Below are 12080 nucleotides of genomic sequence, written 5' to 3' on the forward strand. Positions count from 1 at the left end.
GTGAGACGAGAAGATGAAGATTTTCTGCACCCAGCATACATTGCAGCATGCTTAGGCAAATGAGGAGCGAGACCCACCAATCCCTCGCCACTTCGCTGAAAGCTCCTCCTCTGCATAAAGAGAACACTTTTACAAGGGAGCAGAGTGGCGCAGCGGAAGCGTGCTGGGCCCATAACCCAGAGGTCGATGGATCGAAACCATCCTCTGCTATAATATTTCTTGTTTTTTCTTCTGAGAACCAATCTGTCATTTCCACGCTACCAGCAAGGAAAAGCGCAGGCTTGTGCTAGCTATGTGAGAAAAGACTTCTCAACTATCTGTCTCTGCTGAAATACAAGAGAGTGATTGCCAAAGGATCAACCCCATACTTTGAAAGTAAAGATACCCAATTATAAGCATAAATGACTGGTGGGACCGTCACACGTTTTTCTGGGCATGCTTTGAATGTCATTCTTGCCTTTTCGTTCTGCTCTTATCATTCTCCTGGGCATTTCATGGAAGGCACTCTCTTTCTCTTCGCTGCTTTGCTTCCAATGCTGCCTAAATATGTTCATTTCCACTATTTGTACTACTGCTTTCCATTTCTTCTCTTCTGCACAGATTTGGCCTTGGTTTCAATCCCCAGTTCCTTACCCTCTACAAGAAACTTTCTACTGCTTTTCATGTTGGTATCTAAACCAAATGCACCATTGAAACTGGTGCAGGATAGTCATTGAACTCGGGGTTGTAATCTTTAGAACCGAGAGCAACCACATCATAGGGCGTTGGTGGTATAGTGGTGAGCATAGCTGCTTCCCAAGCAGTTGACCCGGGTTTGATTCCCGGCCAATGCAGTGCAAATTTTTATATGTTCTCCAAGCAGGATTTGTTTTAATGCAACATGTCACAAAACGGAAATATCATGAACAGATTAATCAGACGTTAAATTAAAAAAAAAATGAAATACTTAGGCAGGCATCTCGATCGCCCCATCTGCTACATTCATTGTCCTATTAGATGCTATTTTCCAAAAAGCAGAGTCACCACTCACATGTGCTGGTAATAAATATGTTGCGGGCGGTAGACAATGAAAGGGCTGAACCCCGACCAGACATTCTAACTTTAGCATCTCTATATTAAAAAGCATTTCTAGGCAATATCTAGCATGTGAATAAAAGTAGGCAAGATCCACTGATGAATCTGGCAAAAGTCCCCAACGATTTTGTGCACACTTGTTCTCTCACCTGAATGCAGCGCCACCTTGTAGCCATCGGATGTAACTGCAGCTCACAAAATGTTATATCAGAGAGCAAGTTGAGAGGACTCCAAGAGGCAGATGTCCATGGAAAGAGCCTCTCATGACAGCAGGAAGGTTGGATATTTCAAGATGGCAACATTTCCTGTCCAACGTCCTCACGTCCCGAACGCTCCCAAACGCTCAAAAGCCTCGCCCTCACCGGGTAGATCTCTGGCTCCCAGTTAAAATCAAATCCTGAGCATGCTAGCGCTAGGATCAAAGAGAGAGGAGAGGGTTAGAGAGCTGCTATCTTGGTAAAGGCCTGAAACTGCTAGTTCCCAAGAGGGTCTGCACTTTCAGTTATGACTGACTGTGAGACGAGAAGATGAAGATTTTCTGCACCCAGCATACATTGCAGCATGCTTAGGCAAATGAGGAGCGAGACCCACCAATCCCTCGCCACTTCGCTGAAAGCTCCTCCTCTGCATAAAGAGAACACTTTTACAAGGGAGCAGAGTGGCGCAGCGGAAGCGTGCTGGGGCCATAACCCAGAGGTCGATGGATCGAAACCATCCTCTGCTATAATATTTCTTGTTTTTTCTTCTGAGAACCAATCTGTCATTTCCACGCTACCAGCAAGGAAAAGCGCAGGCTTGTGCTAGCTATGTGAGAAAAGACTTCTCAACTATCTGTCTCTGCTGAAATACAAGAGAGTGATCGCCAAAGGATCAACCCCATACTTTGAAAGTAAAGATACCCAATTATAAGCATAAATGACTGGTGGGACCGTCACACGTTTTTCTGGGCATGCTTTGAATGTCATTCTTGCCTTTTCGTTCTGCTCTTATCATTCTCCTGGGCATTTCATGGAAGGCACTCTCTTTCTCTTCGCTGCTTTGCTTCCAATGCTGCCTAAATATGTTCATTTCCACTATTTGTACTACTGCTTTCCATTTCTTCTCTTCTGCACAGATTTGGCCTTGGTTTCAATCCCCAGTTCCTTACCCTCTACAAGAAACTTTCTACTGCTTTTCATGTTGGTATCTAAACCAAATGCACCATTGAAACTGGTGCAAGATAGTCATTGAACTTGGGGTTGTAATCTTTAGAACCGAGAGCACCCACATCATAGGGCGTTGGTGGTATAGTGGTGAGCATAGCTGCTTCCCAAGCAGTTGACCCGGGTTCGATTCCCGGCCAATGCAGTGCAAATTTTTATATGTTCTCCAAGCAGGATTTGTTTTAATGCAACATGTCACAAAACGGAAATATCATGAACAGATTAATCAGACGTTAAATTAAAAAAAAAATGAAATACTTAGGCAGGCATCTCGATCGCCCCATCTGCTACATTAATTGTCCTATTAGATGCTATTTTCCAAAAAGCAGAGTCACCACTCACATGTGCTGGTAATAAATATGTTGCGGGCGGTAGACAATGAAAGGGCTGAACCCCGACCAGACATTCTAACTCTAGCATCTCTATATTAAAAAGCATTTCTAGGCAATATCTAGCATGTGAATAAAAGTAGGCAAGATCCACCGATGAATCTGGCAAAAGTCCCCAACGATTTTGTGCACACTTGTTCTCTCACCTGAATGCAGCGCCACCTTGTAGCCATCGGATGTAACTGCAGCTCACAAAATGTTATATCAGAGAGCAAGTTGAGAGGACTCCAAGAGGCAGATGTCCATGGAACGAGCCTCTCACGACAGCAGGAAGGTTGGATATTTCAAGATGGCAACATTTCCTGTCCAATCTCCTCACGTCCCGAACGCTCCCAAACGCTCAAAAGCCTCACACCGGGCAAGCCCTCACCGGGTAGATCTCTGGCTCCCAGTTAAAATCAAATCCTGAGCATGCTAGCGCTAGGATCAAAGAGAGAGGAGAGGGTTAGAGAGCTGCTATCTTGGTAAAGGCCTGAAACTGCTAGTTCCCAAGAGGGTCTGCACTTTCAGTTATGACTGACTGTGAGACGAGAAGATGAAGATTTTCTGCACCCAGCATACATTGCAGCATGCTTAGGCAAATGAGGAGCAAGACCCACCAATCCCTCGCCACTTCGCTGAAAGCTCCTCCTCTGCATAAAGAGAACACTTTTACAAGGGAGCAGAGTGGCGCAGCGGAAGCGTGCTGGGGCCATAACCCAGAGGTCGATGGATCGAAACCATCCTCTGCTATAATATTTCTTGTTTTTTCTTCTGAGAACCAATCTGTCATTTCCACGCTACCAGCAAGGAAAAGCGCAGGCTTGTGCTAGCTATGTGAGAAAAGACTTCTCAACTATCTGTCTCTGCTGAAATACAAGAGAGTGATCGCCAAAGGATCAACCCCATACTTTGAAAGTAAAGATACCCAATTATAAGCATAAATGACTGGTGGGACCGTCACACGTTTTTCTGGGCATGCTTTGAATGTCATTCTTGCCTTTTCGTTCTGCTCTTATCATTCTCCTGGGCATTTCATGGAAGGCACTCTCTTTCTCTTCGCTGCTTTGCTTCCAATTCTGCCTAAATATGTTCATTTCCACTATTTGTACTACTGCTTTCCATTTCTTCTCTTCTGCACAGATTTGGCCTTGGTTTCAATCCCCAGTTCCTTACCCTCTACAAGAAACTTTCTACTGCTTTTCATGTTGGTATCTAAACCAAATGCACCATTGAAAGTGGTGCAAGATAGTCATTGAACTTGGGGTTGTAATCTTTAGAACCGAGAGCACCCACATCATAGGGCGTTGGTGGTATAGTGGTGAGCATAGCTGCTTCCCAAGCAGTTGACCCGGGTTCGATTCCCGGCCAATGCAGTGCAAATTTTTATATGTTCTCCAAGCAGGATTTGTTTTAATGCAACATGTCACAAAACGGAAATATCATGAACAGATTAATCAGACGTTAAATTAAAAAAAAAATGAAATACTTAGGCAGGCATCTCGATCGCCCCATCTGCTACATTAATTGTCCTATTAGATGCTATTTTCCAAAAAGCAGAGTCACCACTCACATGTGCTGGTAATAAATATGTTGCGGGCGGTAGACAATGAAAGGGCTGAACCCCGACCAGACATTCTAACTCTAGCATCTCTATATTAAAAAGCATTTCTAGGCAATATCTAGCATGTGAATAAAAGTAGGCAAGATCCACCGATGAATCTGGCAAAAGTCCCCAACGATTTTGTGCACACTTGTTCTCTCACCTGAATGCAGCGCCACCTTGTAGCCATCGGATGTAACTGCAGCTCACAAAATGTTATATCAGAGAGCAAGTTGAGAGGACTCCAAGAGGCAGATGTCCATGGAACGAGCCTCTCACGACAGCAGGAAGGTTGGATATTTCAAGATGGCAACATTTCCTGTCCAATGTCCTCACGTCCCGAACGCTCCCAAACGCTCAAAAGCCTCACACCGGGCAAGCCCTCACCGGGTAGATCTCTGGCTCCCAGTTAAAATCAAATCCTGAGCATGCTAGCGCTAGGATCAAAGAGAGAGGAGAGGGTTAGAGAGCTGCTATCTTGGTAAAGGCCTGAAACTGCTAGTTCCCAAGAGGGTCTGCACTTTCAGTTATGACTGACTGTGAGACGAGAAGATGAAGATTTTCTGCACCCAGCATACATTGCAGCATGCTTAGGCAAATGAGGAGCGAGACCCACCAATCCCTCGCCACTTCGCTGAAAGCTCCTCCTCTGCATAAAGAGAACACTTTTACAAGGGAGCAGAGTGGCGCAGCGGAAGCGTGCTGGGCCCATAACCCAGAGGTCGATGGATCGAAACCATCCTCTGCTATAATATTTCTTGTTTTTTCTTCTGAGAACCAATCTGTCATTTCCACGCTACCAGCAAGGAAAAGCGCAGGCTTGTGCTAGCTATGTGAGAAAAGACTTCTCAACTATCTGTCTCTGCTGAAATACAAGAGAGTGATTGCCAAAGGATCAACCCCATACTTTGAAAGTAAAGATACCCAATTATAAGCATAAATGACTGGTGGGACCGTCACACGTTTTTCTGGGCATGCTTTGAATGTCATTCTTGCCTTTTCGTTCTGCTCTTATCATTCTCCTGGGCATTTCATGGAAGGCACTCTCTTTCTCTTCGCTGCTTTGCTTCCAATGCTGCCTAAATATGTTCATTTCCACTATTTGTACTACTGCTTTCCATTTCTTCTCTTCTGCACAGATTTGGCCTTGGTTTCAATCCCCAGTTCCTTACCCTCTACAAGAAACTTTCTACTGCTTTTCATGTTGGTATCTAAACCAAATGCACCATTGAAACTGGTGCAAGATAGTCATTGAACTCGGGGTTGTAATCTTTAGAACCGAGAGCAACCACATCATAGGGCGTTGGTGGTATAGTGGTGAGCATAGCTGCTTCCCAAGCAGTTGACCCGGGTTTGATTCCCGGCCAATGCAGTGCAAATTTTTATATGTTCTCCAAGCAGGATTTGTTTTAATGCAACATGTCACAAAACGGAAATATCATGAACAGATTAATCAGACGTTAAATTAAAAAAAAAATGAAATACTTAGGCAGGCATCTCGATCGCCCCATCTGCTACATTCATTGTCCTATTAGATGCTATTTTCCAAAAAGCAGAGTCACCACTCACATGTGCTGGTAATAAATATGTTGCGGGCGGTAGACAATGAAAGGGCTGAACCCCGACCAGACATTCTAACTCTAGCATCTCTATATTAAAAAGCATTTCTAGGCAATATCTAGCATGTGAATAAAAGTAGGCAAGATCCACTGATGAATCTGGCAAAAGTCCCCAACGATTTTGTGCACACTTGTTCTCTCACCTGAATGCAGCGCCACCTTGTAGCCATCGGATGTAACTGCAGCTCACAAAATGTTATATCAGAGAGCAAGTTGAGAGGACTCCAAGAGGCAGATGTCCATGGAAAGAGCCTCTCACGACAGCAGGAAGGTTGGATATTTCAAGATGGCAACATTTCCTGTCCAACGTCCTCACGTCCCGAACACTCCCAAACGCTCAAAAGCCTCGCCCTCACCGGGTAGATCTCTGGCTCCCAGTTAAAATCAAATCCTGAGCATGCTAGCGCTAGGATCAAAGAGAGAGGAGAGGGTTAGAGAGCTGCTATCTTGGTAAAGGCCTGAAACTGCTAGTTCCCAAGAGGGTCTGCACTTTCAGTTATGACTGACTGTGAGACGAGAAGATGAAGATTTTCTGCACCCAGCATACATTGCAGCATGCTTAGGCAAATGAGGAGCGAGACCCACCAATCCCTCGCCACTTCGCTGAAAGCTCCTCCTCTGCATAAAGAGAACACTTTTACAAGGGAGCAGAGTGGCGCAGCGGAAGCGTGCTGGGGCCATAACCCAGAGGTCGATGGATCGAAACCATCCTCTGCTATAATATTTCTTGTTTTTTCTTCTGAGAACCAATCTGTCATTTCCACGCTACCAGCAAGGAAAAGCGCAGGCTTGTGCTAGCTATGTGAGAAAAGACTTCTCAACTATCTTTCTCTGCTGAAATACAAGAGAGTGATCGCCAAAGGATCAACCCCATACTTTGAAAGTAAAGATACCCAATTATAAGCATAAATGACTGGTGGGACCGTCACACGTTTTTCTGGGCATGCTTTGAATGTCATTCTTGCCTTTTCGTTCTGCTCTTATCATTCTCCTGGGCATTTCATGGAAGGCACTCTCTTTCTCTTCGCTGCTTTGCTTCCAATGCTGCCTAAATATGTTCATTTCCACTATTTGTACTACTGCTTTCCATTTCTTCTCTTCTGCACAGATTTGGCCTTGGTTTCAATCCCCAGTTCCTTACCCTCTACAAGAAACTTTCTACTGCTTTTCATGTTGGTATCTAAACCAAATGCACCATTGAAACTGGTGCAAGATAGTCATTGAACTTGGGGTTGTAATCTTTAGAACGAGAGCAACCACATCATAGGGCGTTGGTGGTATAGTGGTGAGCATAGCTGCTTCCCAAGCAGTTGACCCGGGTTCGATTCCCGGCCAATGCAGTGCAAATTTTTATATGTTCTCCAAGCAGGATTTGTTTTAATGCAACATGTCACAAAACGGAAATATCATGAACAGATTAATCAGACGTTAAATTAAAAAAAAAATGAAATACTTAGGCAGGCATCTCGATCGCCCCATCTGCTACATTAATTGTCCTATTAGATGCTATTTTCCAAAAAGCAGAGTCACCACTCACATGTGCTGGTAATAAATATGTTGCGGGCGGTAGACAATGAAAGGGCTGAACCCCGACCAGACATTCTAACTCTAGCATCTCTATATTAAAAAGCATTTCTAGGCAATATCTAGCATGTGAATAAAAGTAGGCAAGATCCACCGATGAATCTGGCAAAAGTCCCCAACGATTTTGTGCACACTTGTTCTCTCACCTGAATGCAGCGCCACCTTGTAGCCATCGGATGTAACTGCAGCTCACAAAATGTTATATCAGAGAGCAAGTTGAGAGGACTCCAAGAGGCAGATGTCCATGGAACGAGCCTCTCACGACAGCAGGAAGGTTGGATATTTCAAGATGGCAACATTTCCTGTCCAATCTCCTCACGTCCCGAACGCTCCCAAACGCTCAAAAGCCTCACACCGGGCAAGCCCTCACCGGGTAGATCTCTGGCTCCCAGTTAAAATCAAATCCTGAGCATGCTAGCGCTAGGATCAAAGAGAGAGGAGAGGGTTAGAGAGCTGCTATCTTGGTAAAGGCCTGAAACTGCTAGTTCCCAAGAGGGTCTGCACTTTCAGTTATGACTGACTGTGAGACGAGAAGATGAAGATTTTCTGCACCCAGCATACATTGCAGCATGCTTAGGCAAATGAGGAGCGAGACCCACCAATCCCTCGCCACTTCGCTGAAAGCTCCTCCTCTGCATAAAGAGAACACTTTTACAAGGGAGCAGAGTGGCGCAGCGGAAGCGTGCTGGGGCCATAACCCAGAGGTCGATGGATCGAAACCATCCTCTGCTATAATATTTCTTGTTTTTTCTTCTGAGAACCAATCTGTCATTTCCACGCTACCAGCAAGGAAAAGCGCAGGCTTGTGCTAGCTATGTGAGAAAAGACTTCTCAACTATCTGTCTCTGCTGAAATACAAGAGAGTGATCGCCAAAGGATCAACCCCATACTTTGAAAGTAAAGATACCCAATTATAAGCATAAATGACTGGTGGGACCGTCACACGTTTTTCTGGGCATGCTTTGAATGTCATTCTTGCCTTTTCGTTCTGCTCTTATCATTCTCCTGGGCATTTCATGGAAGGCACTCTCTTTCTCTTCGCTGCTTTGCTTCCAATGCTGCCTAAATATGTTCATTTCCACTATTTGTACTACTGCTTTCCATTTCTTCTCTTCTGCACAGATTTGGCCTTGGTTTCAATCCCCAGTTCCTTACCCTCTACAAGAAACTTTCTACTGCTTTTCATGTTGGTATCTAAACCAAATGCACCATTGAAACTGGTGCAAGATAGTCATTGAACTTGGGGTTGTAATCTTTAGAACCGAGAGCACCCACATCATAGGGCGTTGGTGGTATAGTGGTGAGCATAGCTGCTTCCCAAGCAGTTGACCCGGGTTCGATTCCCGGCCAATGCAGTGCAAATTTTTATATGTTCTCCAAGCAGGATTTGTTTTAATGCAACATGTCACAAAACGGAAATATCATGAACAGATTAATCAGACGTTAAATTAAAAAAAAAATGAAATACTTAGGCAGGCATCTCGATCGCCCCATCTGCTACATTAATTGTCCTATTAGATGCTATTTTCCAAAAAGCAGAGTCACCACTCACATGTGCTGGTAATAAATATGTTGCGGGCGGTAGACAATGAAAGGGCTGAACCCCGACCAGACATTCTAACTCTAGCATCTCTATATTAAAAAGCATTTCTAGGCAATATCTAGCATGTGAATAAAAGTAGGCAAGATCCACCGATGAATCTGGCAAAAGTCCCCAACGATTTTGTGCACACTTGTTCTCTCACCTGAATGCAGCGCCACCTTGTAGCCATCGGATGTAACTGCAGCTCACAAAATGTTATATCAGAGAGCAAGTTGAGAGGACTCCAAGAGGCAGATGTCCATGGAAAGAGCCTCTCACGACAGCAGGAAGGTTGGATATTTCAAGATGGCAACATTTCCTGTCCAACGTCCTCACGTCCCGAACGCTCCCAAACGCTCAAAAGCCTCGCCCTCACCGGGTAGATCTCTGGCTCCCAGTTAAAATCAAATCCTGAGCATGCTAGCGCTAGGATCAAAGAGAGAGGAGAGGGTTAGAGAGCTGCTATCTTGGTAAAGGCCTGAAACTGCTAGTTCCCAAGAGGGTCTGCACTTTCAGTTATGACTGACTGTGAGACGAGAAGATGAAGATTTTCTGCACCCAGCATACATTGCAGCATGCTTAGGCAAATGAGGAGCGAGACCCACCAATCCCTCGCCACTTCTCTGAAAGCTCCTCCTCTGCATAAAGAGAACACTTTAACAAGGGAGCAGAGTGGCGCAGCGGAACCGTGCTGGGCCCATAACCCAGAGGTCGATGGATCGAAACCATCCTCTGCTATAATATTTCTTGTTTTTTCTTCTGAGAACCAATCTGTCATTTCCACGCTACCAGCAAGGAAAAGCGCAGGCTTGTGCTAGCTATGTGAGAAAAGACTTCTCAACTATCTGTCTCTGCTGAAATACAAGAGAGTGATCGCCAAAGGATCAACCCCATACTTTGAAAGTAAAGATACCCAATTATAAGCATAAATGACTGGTGGGACCTTCACACGTTTTTCTGGGCATGCTTTGAATGTCATTCTTGCCTTTTCGTTCTGCTCTTATCATTCTCCTGGGCATTTCATGGAAGGCACTCTCTTTCTCTTCGCTGTTTTGCTTCCAATGCTGCCTAAATATGTTCATTTCCACTATTTGTACTACTGCTTTCCATTTCTTCTCTTCTGCACAGATTTGGCCTTGGTTTCAATCCCCAGTTCCTTACCCTCTACAAGAAACTTTCTACTGCTTTTCATGTTGGTATCTAAACCAAATGCACCATTGAAACTGGTGCAAGATAGTCATTGAACTCGGGGTTGTAATCTTTAGAACCGAGAGCAACCACATCATAGGGCGTTGGTGGTATAGTGGTGAGCATAGCTGCTTCCCAAGCAGTTGACCCGGGTTCGATTCCCGGCCAATGCAGTGCAAATTTTTATATGTTCTCCAAGCAGGATTTGTTTTAATGCAACATGTCACAAAACGGAAATATCATGAACAGATTAATCAGACGTTAAATAAAAAAAAAAATGAAATACTTAGGCAGGCATCTCGATCGCCCCATCTGCTACATTCATTGTCCTATTAGATGCTATTTTCCAAAAAGCAGAGTCACCACTCACATGTGCTGGTAATAAATATGTTGCGGGCGGTAGACAATGAAAGGGCTGAACCCCGACCAGACATTTTAACTGTAGCATCTCTATATTAAAAAGCATTTCTAGGCAATATCTAGCATGTGAATAAAAGTAGGCAAGATCCACCGATGAATCTGGCAAAAGTCCCCAACGATTTTGTGCACACTTGTTCTCTCACCTGAATGCAGCGCCACCTTGTAGCCATCGGATGTAACTGCAGCTCACAAAATGTTATATCAGAGAGCAAGTTGAGAGGACTCCAAGAGGCAGATGTCCATGGAAAGAGCCTCTCACGACAGCAGGAAGGTTGGATATTTCAAGATGGCAACATTTCCTGTCCAACGTCCTCACGTCCCGAACGCTCCCAAACGCTCAAAAGCCTCGCCCTCACCGGGTAGATCTCTGGCTCCCAGTTAAAATCAAATCCTGAGCATGCTAGCGCTAGGATCAAAGAGAGAGGAGAGGGTTAGAGAGCTGCTATCTTGGTAAAGGCCTGAAACTGCTAGTTCCCAAGAGGGTCTGCACTTTCAGTTATGACTGACTGTGAGACGAGAAGATGAAGATTTTCTGCACCCAGCATACATTGCAGCATGCTTAGGCAAATGAGGAGCGAGACCCACCAATCCCTCGCCACTTCGCTGAAAGCTCCTCCTCTGCATAAAGAGAACACTTTTACAAGGGAGCAGAGTGGCGCAGCGGAAGCGTGCTGGGGCCATAACCCAGAGGTCGATGGATCGAAACCATCCTCTGCTATAATATTTCTTGTTTTTTCTTCTGAGAACCAATCTGTCATTTCCACGCTACCAGCAAGGAAAAGCGCAGGCTTGTGCTAGCTATGTGAGAAAAGACTTCTCAACTATCTGTCTCTGCTGAAATACAAGAGAGTGATCGCCAAAGGATCAACCCCATACTTTGAAAGTAAAGATACCCAATTATAAGCATAAATGACTGGTGGGACCGTCACACGTTTTTCTGGGCATGCTTTGAATGTCATTCTTGCCTTTTCGTTCTGCTCTTATCATTCTCCTGGGCATTTCATGGAAGGCACTCTCTTTCTCTTCGCTGCTTTGCTTCCAATGCTGCCTAAATATGTTCATTTCCACTATTTGTACTACTGCTTTCCATTTCTTCTCTTCTGCACAGATTTGGCCTTGGTTTCAATCCCCAGTTCCTTACCCTCTACAAGAAACTTTCTACTGCTTTTCATGTTGGTATCTAAACCAAATGCACCATTGAAACTGGTGCAAGATAGTGATTGAACTCGGGGTTGTAATCTTTAGAACCGAGAGCAAACACATCATAGGGCGTTGGTGGTATAGTGGTGAGCATAGCTGCTTCCCAAGCAGTTGACCCGGGTTCGATTCCCGGCCAATGCAGTGCAAATTTTTATATGTTCTCCAAGCAGGATTTGTTTTACTGCAACATGTCACAAAACGGAAATATCATGAACAGATTAATCAGACGTTAAATTTAAA

At 44.6% G+C, this 12080-nt stretch overlaps 8 non-coding genes across 8 annotated transcripts; all 8 read left to right on the forward strand.

Moving 5' to 3' along the window:
- The first annotated feature begins 761 nt into the window (after window positions 1-761).
- TRNAG-CCC (transfer RNA glycine (anticodon CCC)) lies at window positions 762-833 on the forward strand. Its single transcript has one exon. It is a non-coding gene; the product is annotated as a tRNA-Gly (tRNA).
- Window positions 834-2349: 1516 nt separating this feature from the next.
- TRNAG-CCC (transfer RNA glycine (anticodon CCC)) lies at window positions 2350-2421 on the forward strand. Its single transcript has one exon. It is a non-coding gene; the product is annotated as a tRNA-Gly (tRNA).
- A 1527-nt stretch (window positions 2422-3948) lies between these two features.
- Window positions 3949-4020, forward strand: TRNAG-CCC (transfer RNA glycine (anticodon CCC)). Its single transcript has one exon. It is a non-coding gene; the product is annotated as a tRNA-Gly (tRNA).
- A 1527-nt stretch (window positions 4021-5547) lies between these two features.
- Window positions 5548-5619, forward strand: TRNAG-CCC (transfer RNA glycine (anticodon CCC)). Its single transcript has one exon. It is a non-coding gene; the product is annotated as a tRNA-Gly (tRNA).
- A 1515-nt stretch (window positions 5620-7134) lies between these two features.
- On the forward strand, window positions 7135-7206 carry TRNAG-CCC (transfer RNA glycine (anticodon CCC)). Its single transcript has one exon. It is a non-coding gene; the product is annotated as a tRNA-Gly (tRNA).
- A 1527-nt stretch (window positions 7207-8733) lies between these two features.
- TRNAG-CCC (transfer RNA glycine (anticodon CCC)) lies at window positions 8734-8805 on the forward strand. The gene has a single exon. It is a non-coding gene; the product is annotated as a tRNA-Gly (tRNA).
- A 1516-nt stretch (window positions 8806-10321) lies between these two features.
- TRNAG-CCC (transfer RNA glycine (anticodon CCC)) lies at window positions 10322-10393 on the forward strand. Its single transcript has one exon. It is a non-coding gene; the product is annotated as a tRNA-Gly (tRNA).
- A 1516-nt stretch (window positions 10394-11909) lies between these two features.
- TRNAG-CCC (transfer RNA glycine (anticodon CCC)) lies at window positions 11910-11981 on the forward strand. The gene has a single exon. It is a non-coding gene; the product is annotated as a tRNA-Gly (tRNA).
- The last annotated feature ends 99 nt before the right edge of the window (window positions 11982-12080 follow it).

The sequence above is a fragment of the Triturus cristatus genome, chromosome 11 (assembly GCF_964204655.1).
Source record: "Triturus cristatus chromosome 11, aTriCri1.1, whole genome shotgun sequence".
NCBI classification, from domain to species: domain Eukaryota; kingdom Metazoa; phylum Chordata; class Amphibia; order Caudata; family Salamandridae; genus Triturus; species Triturus cristatus.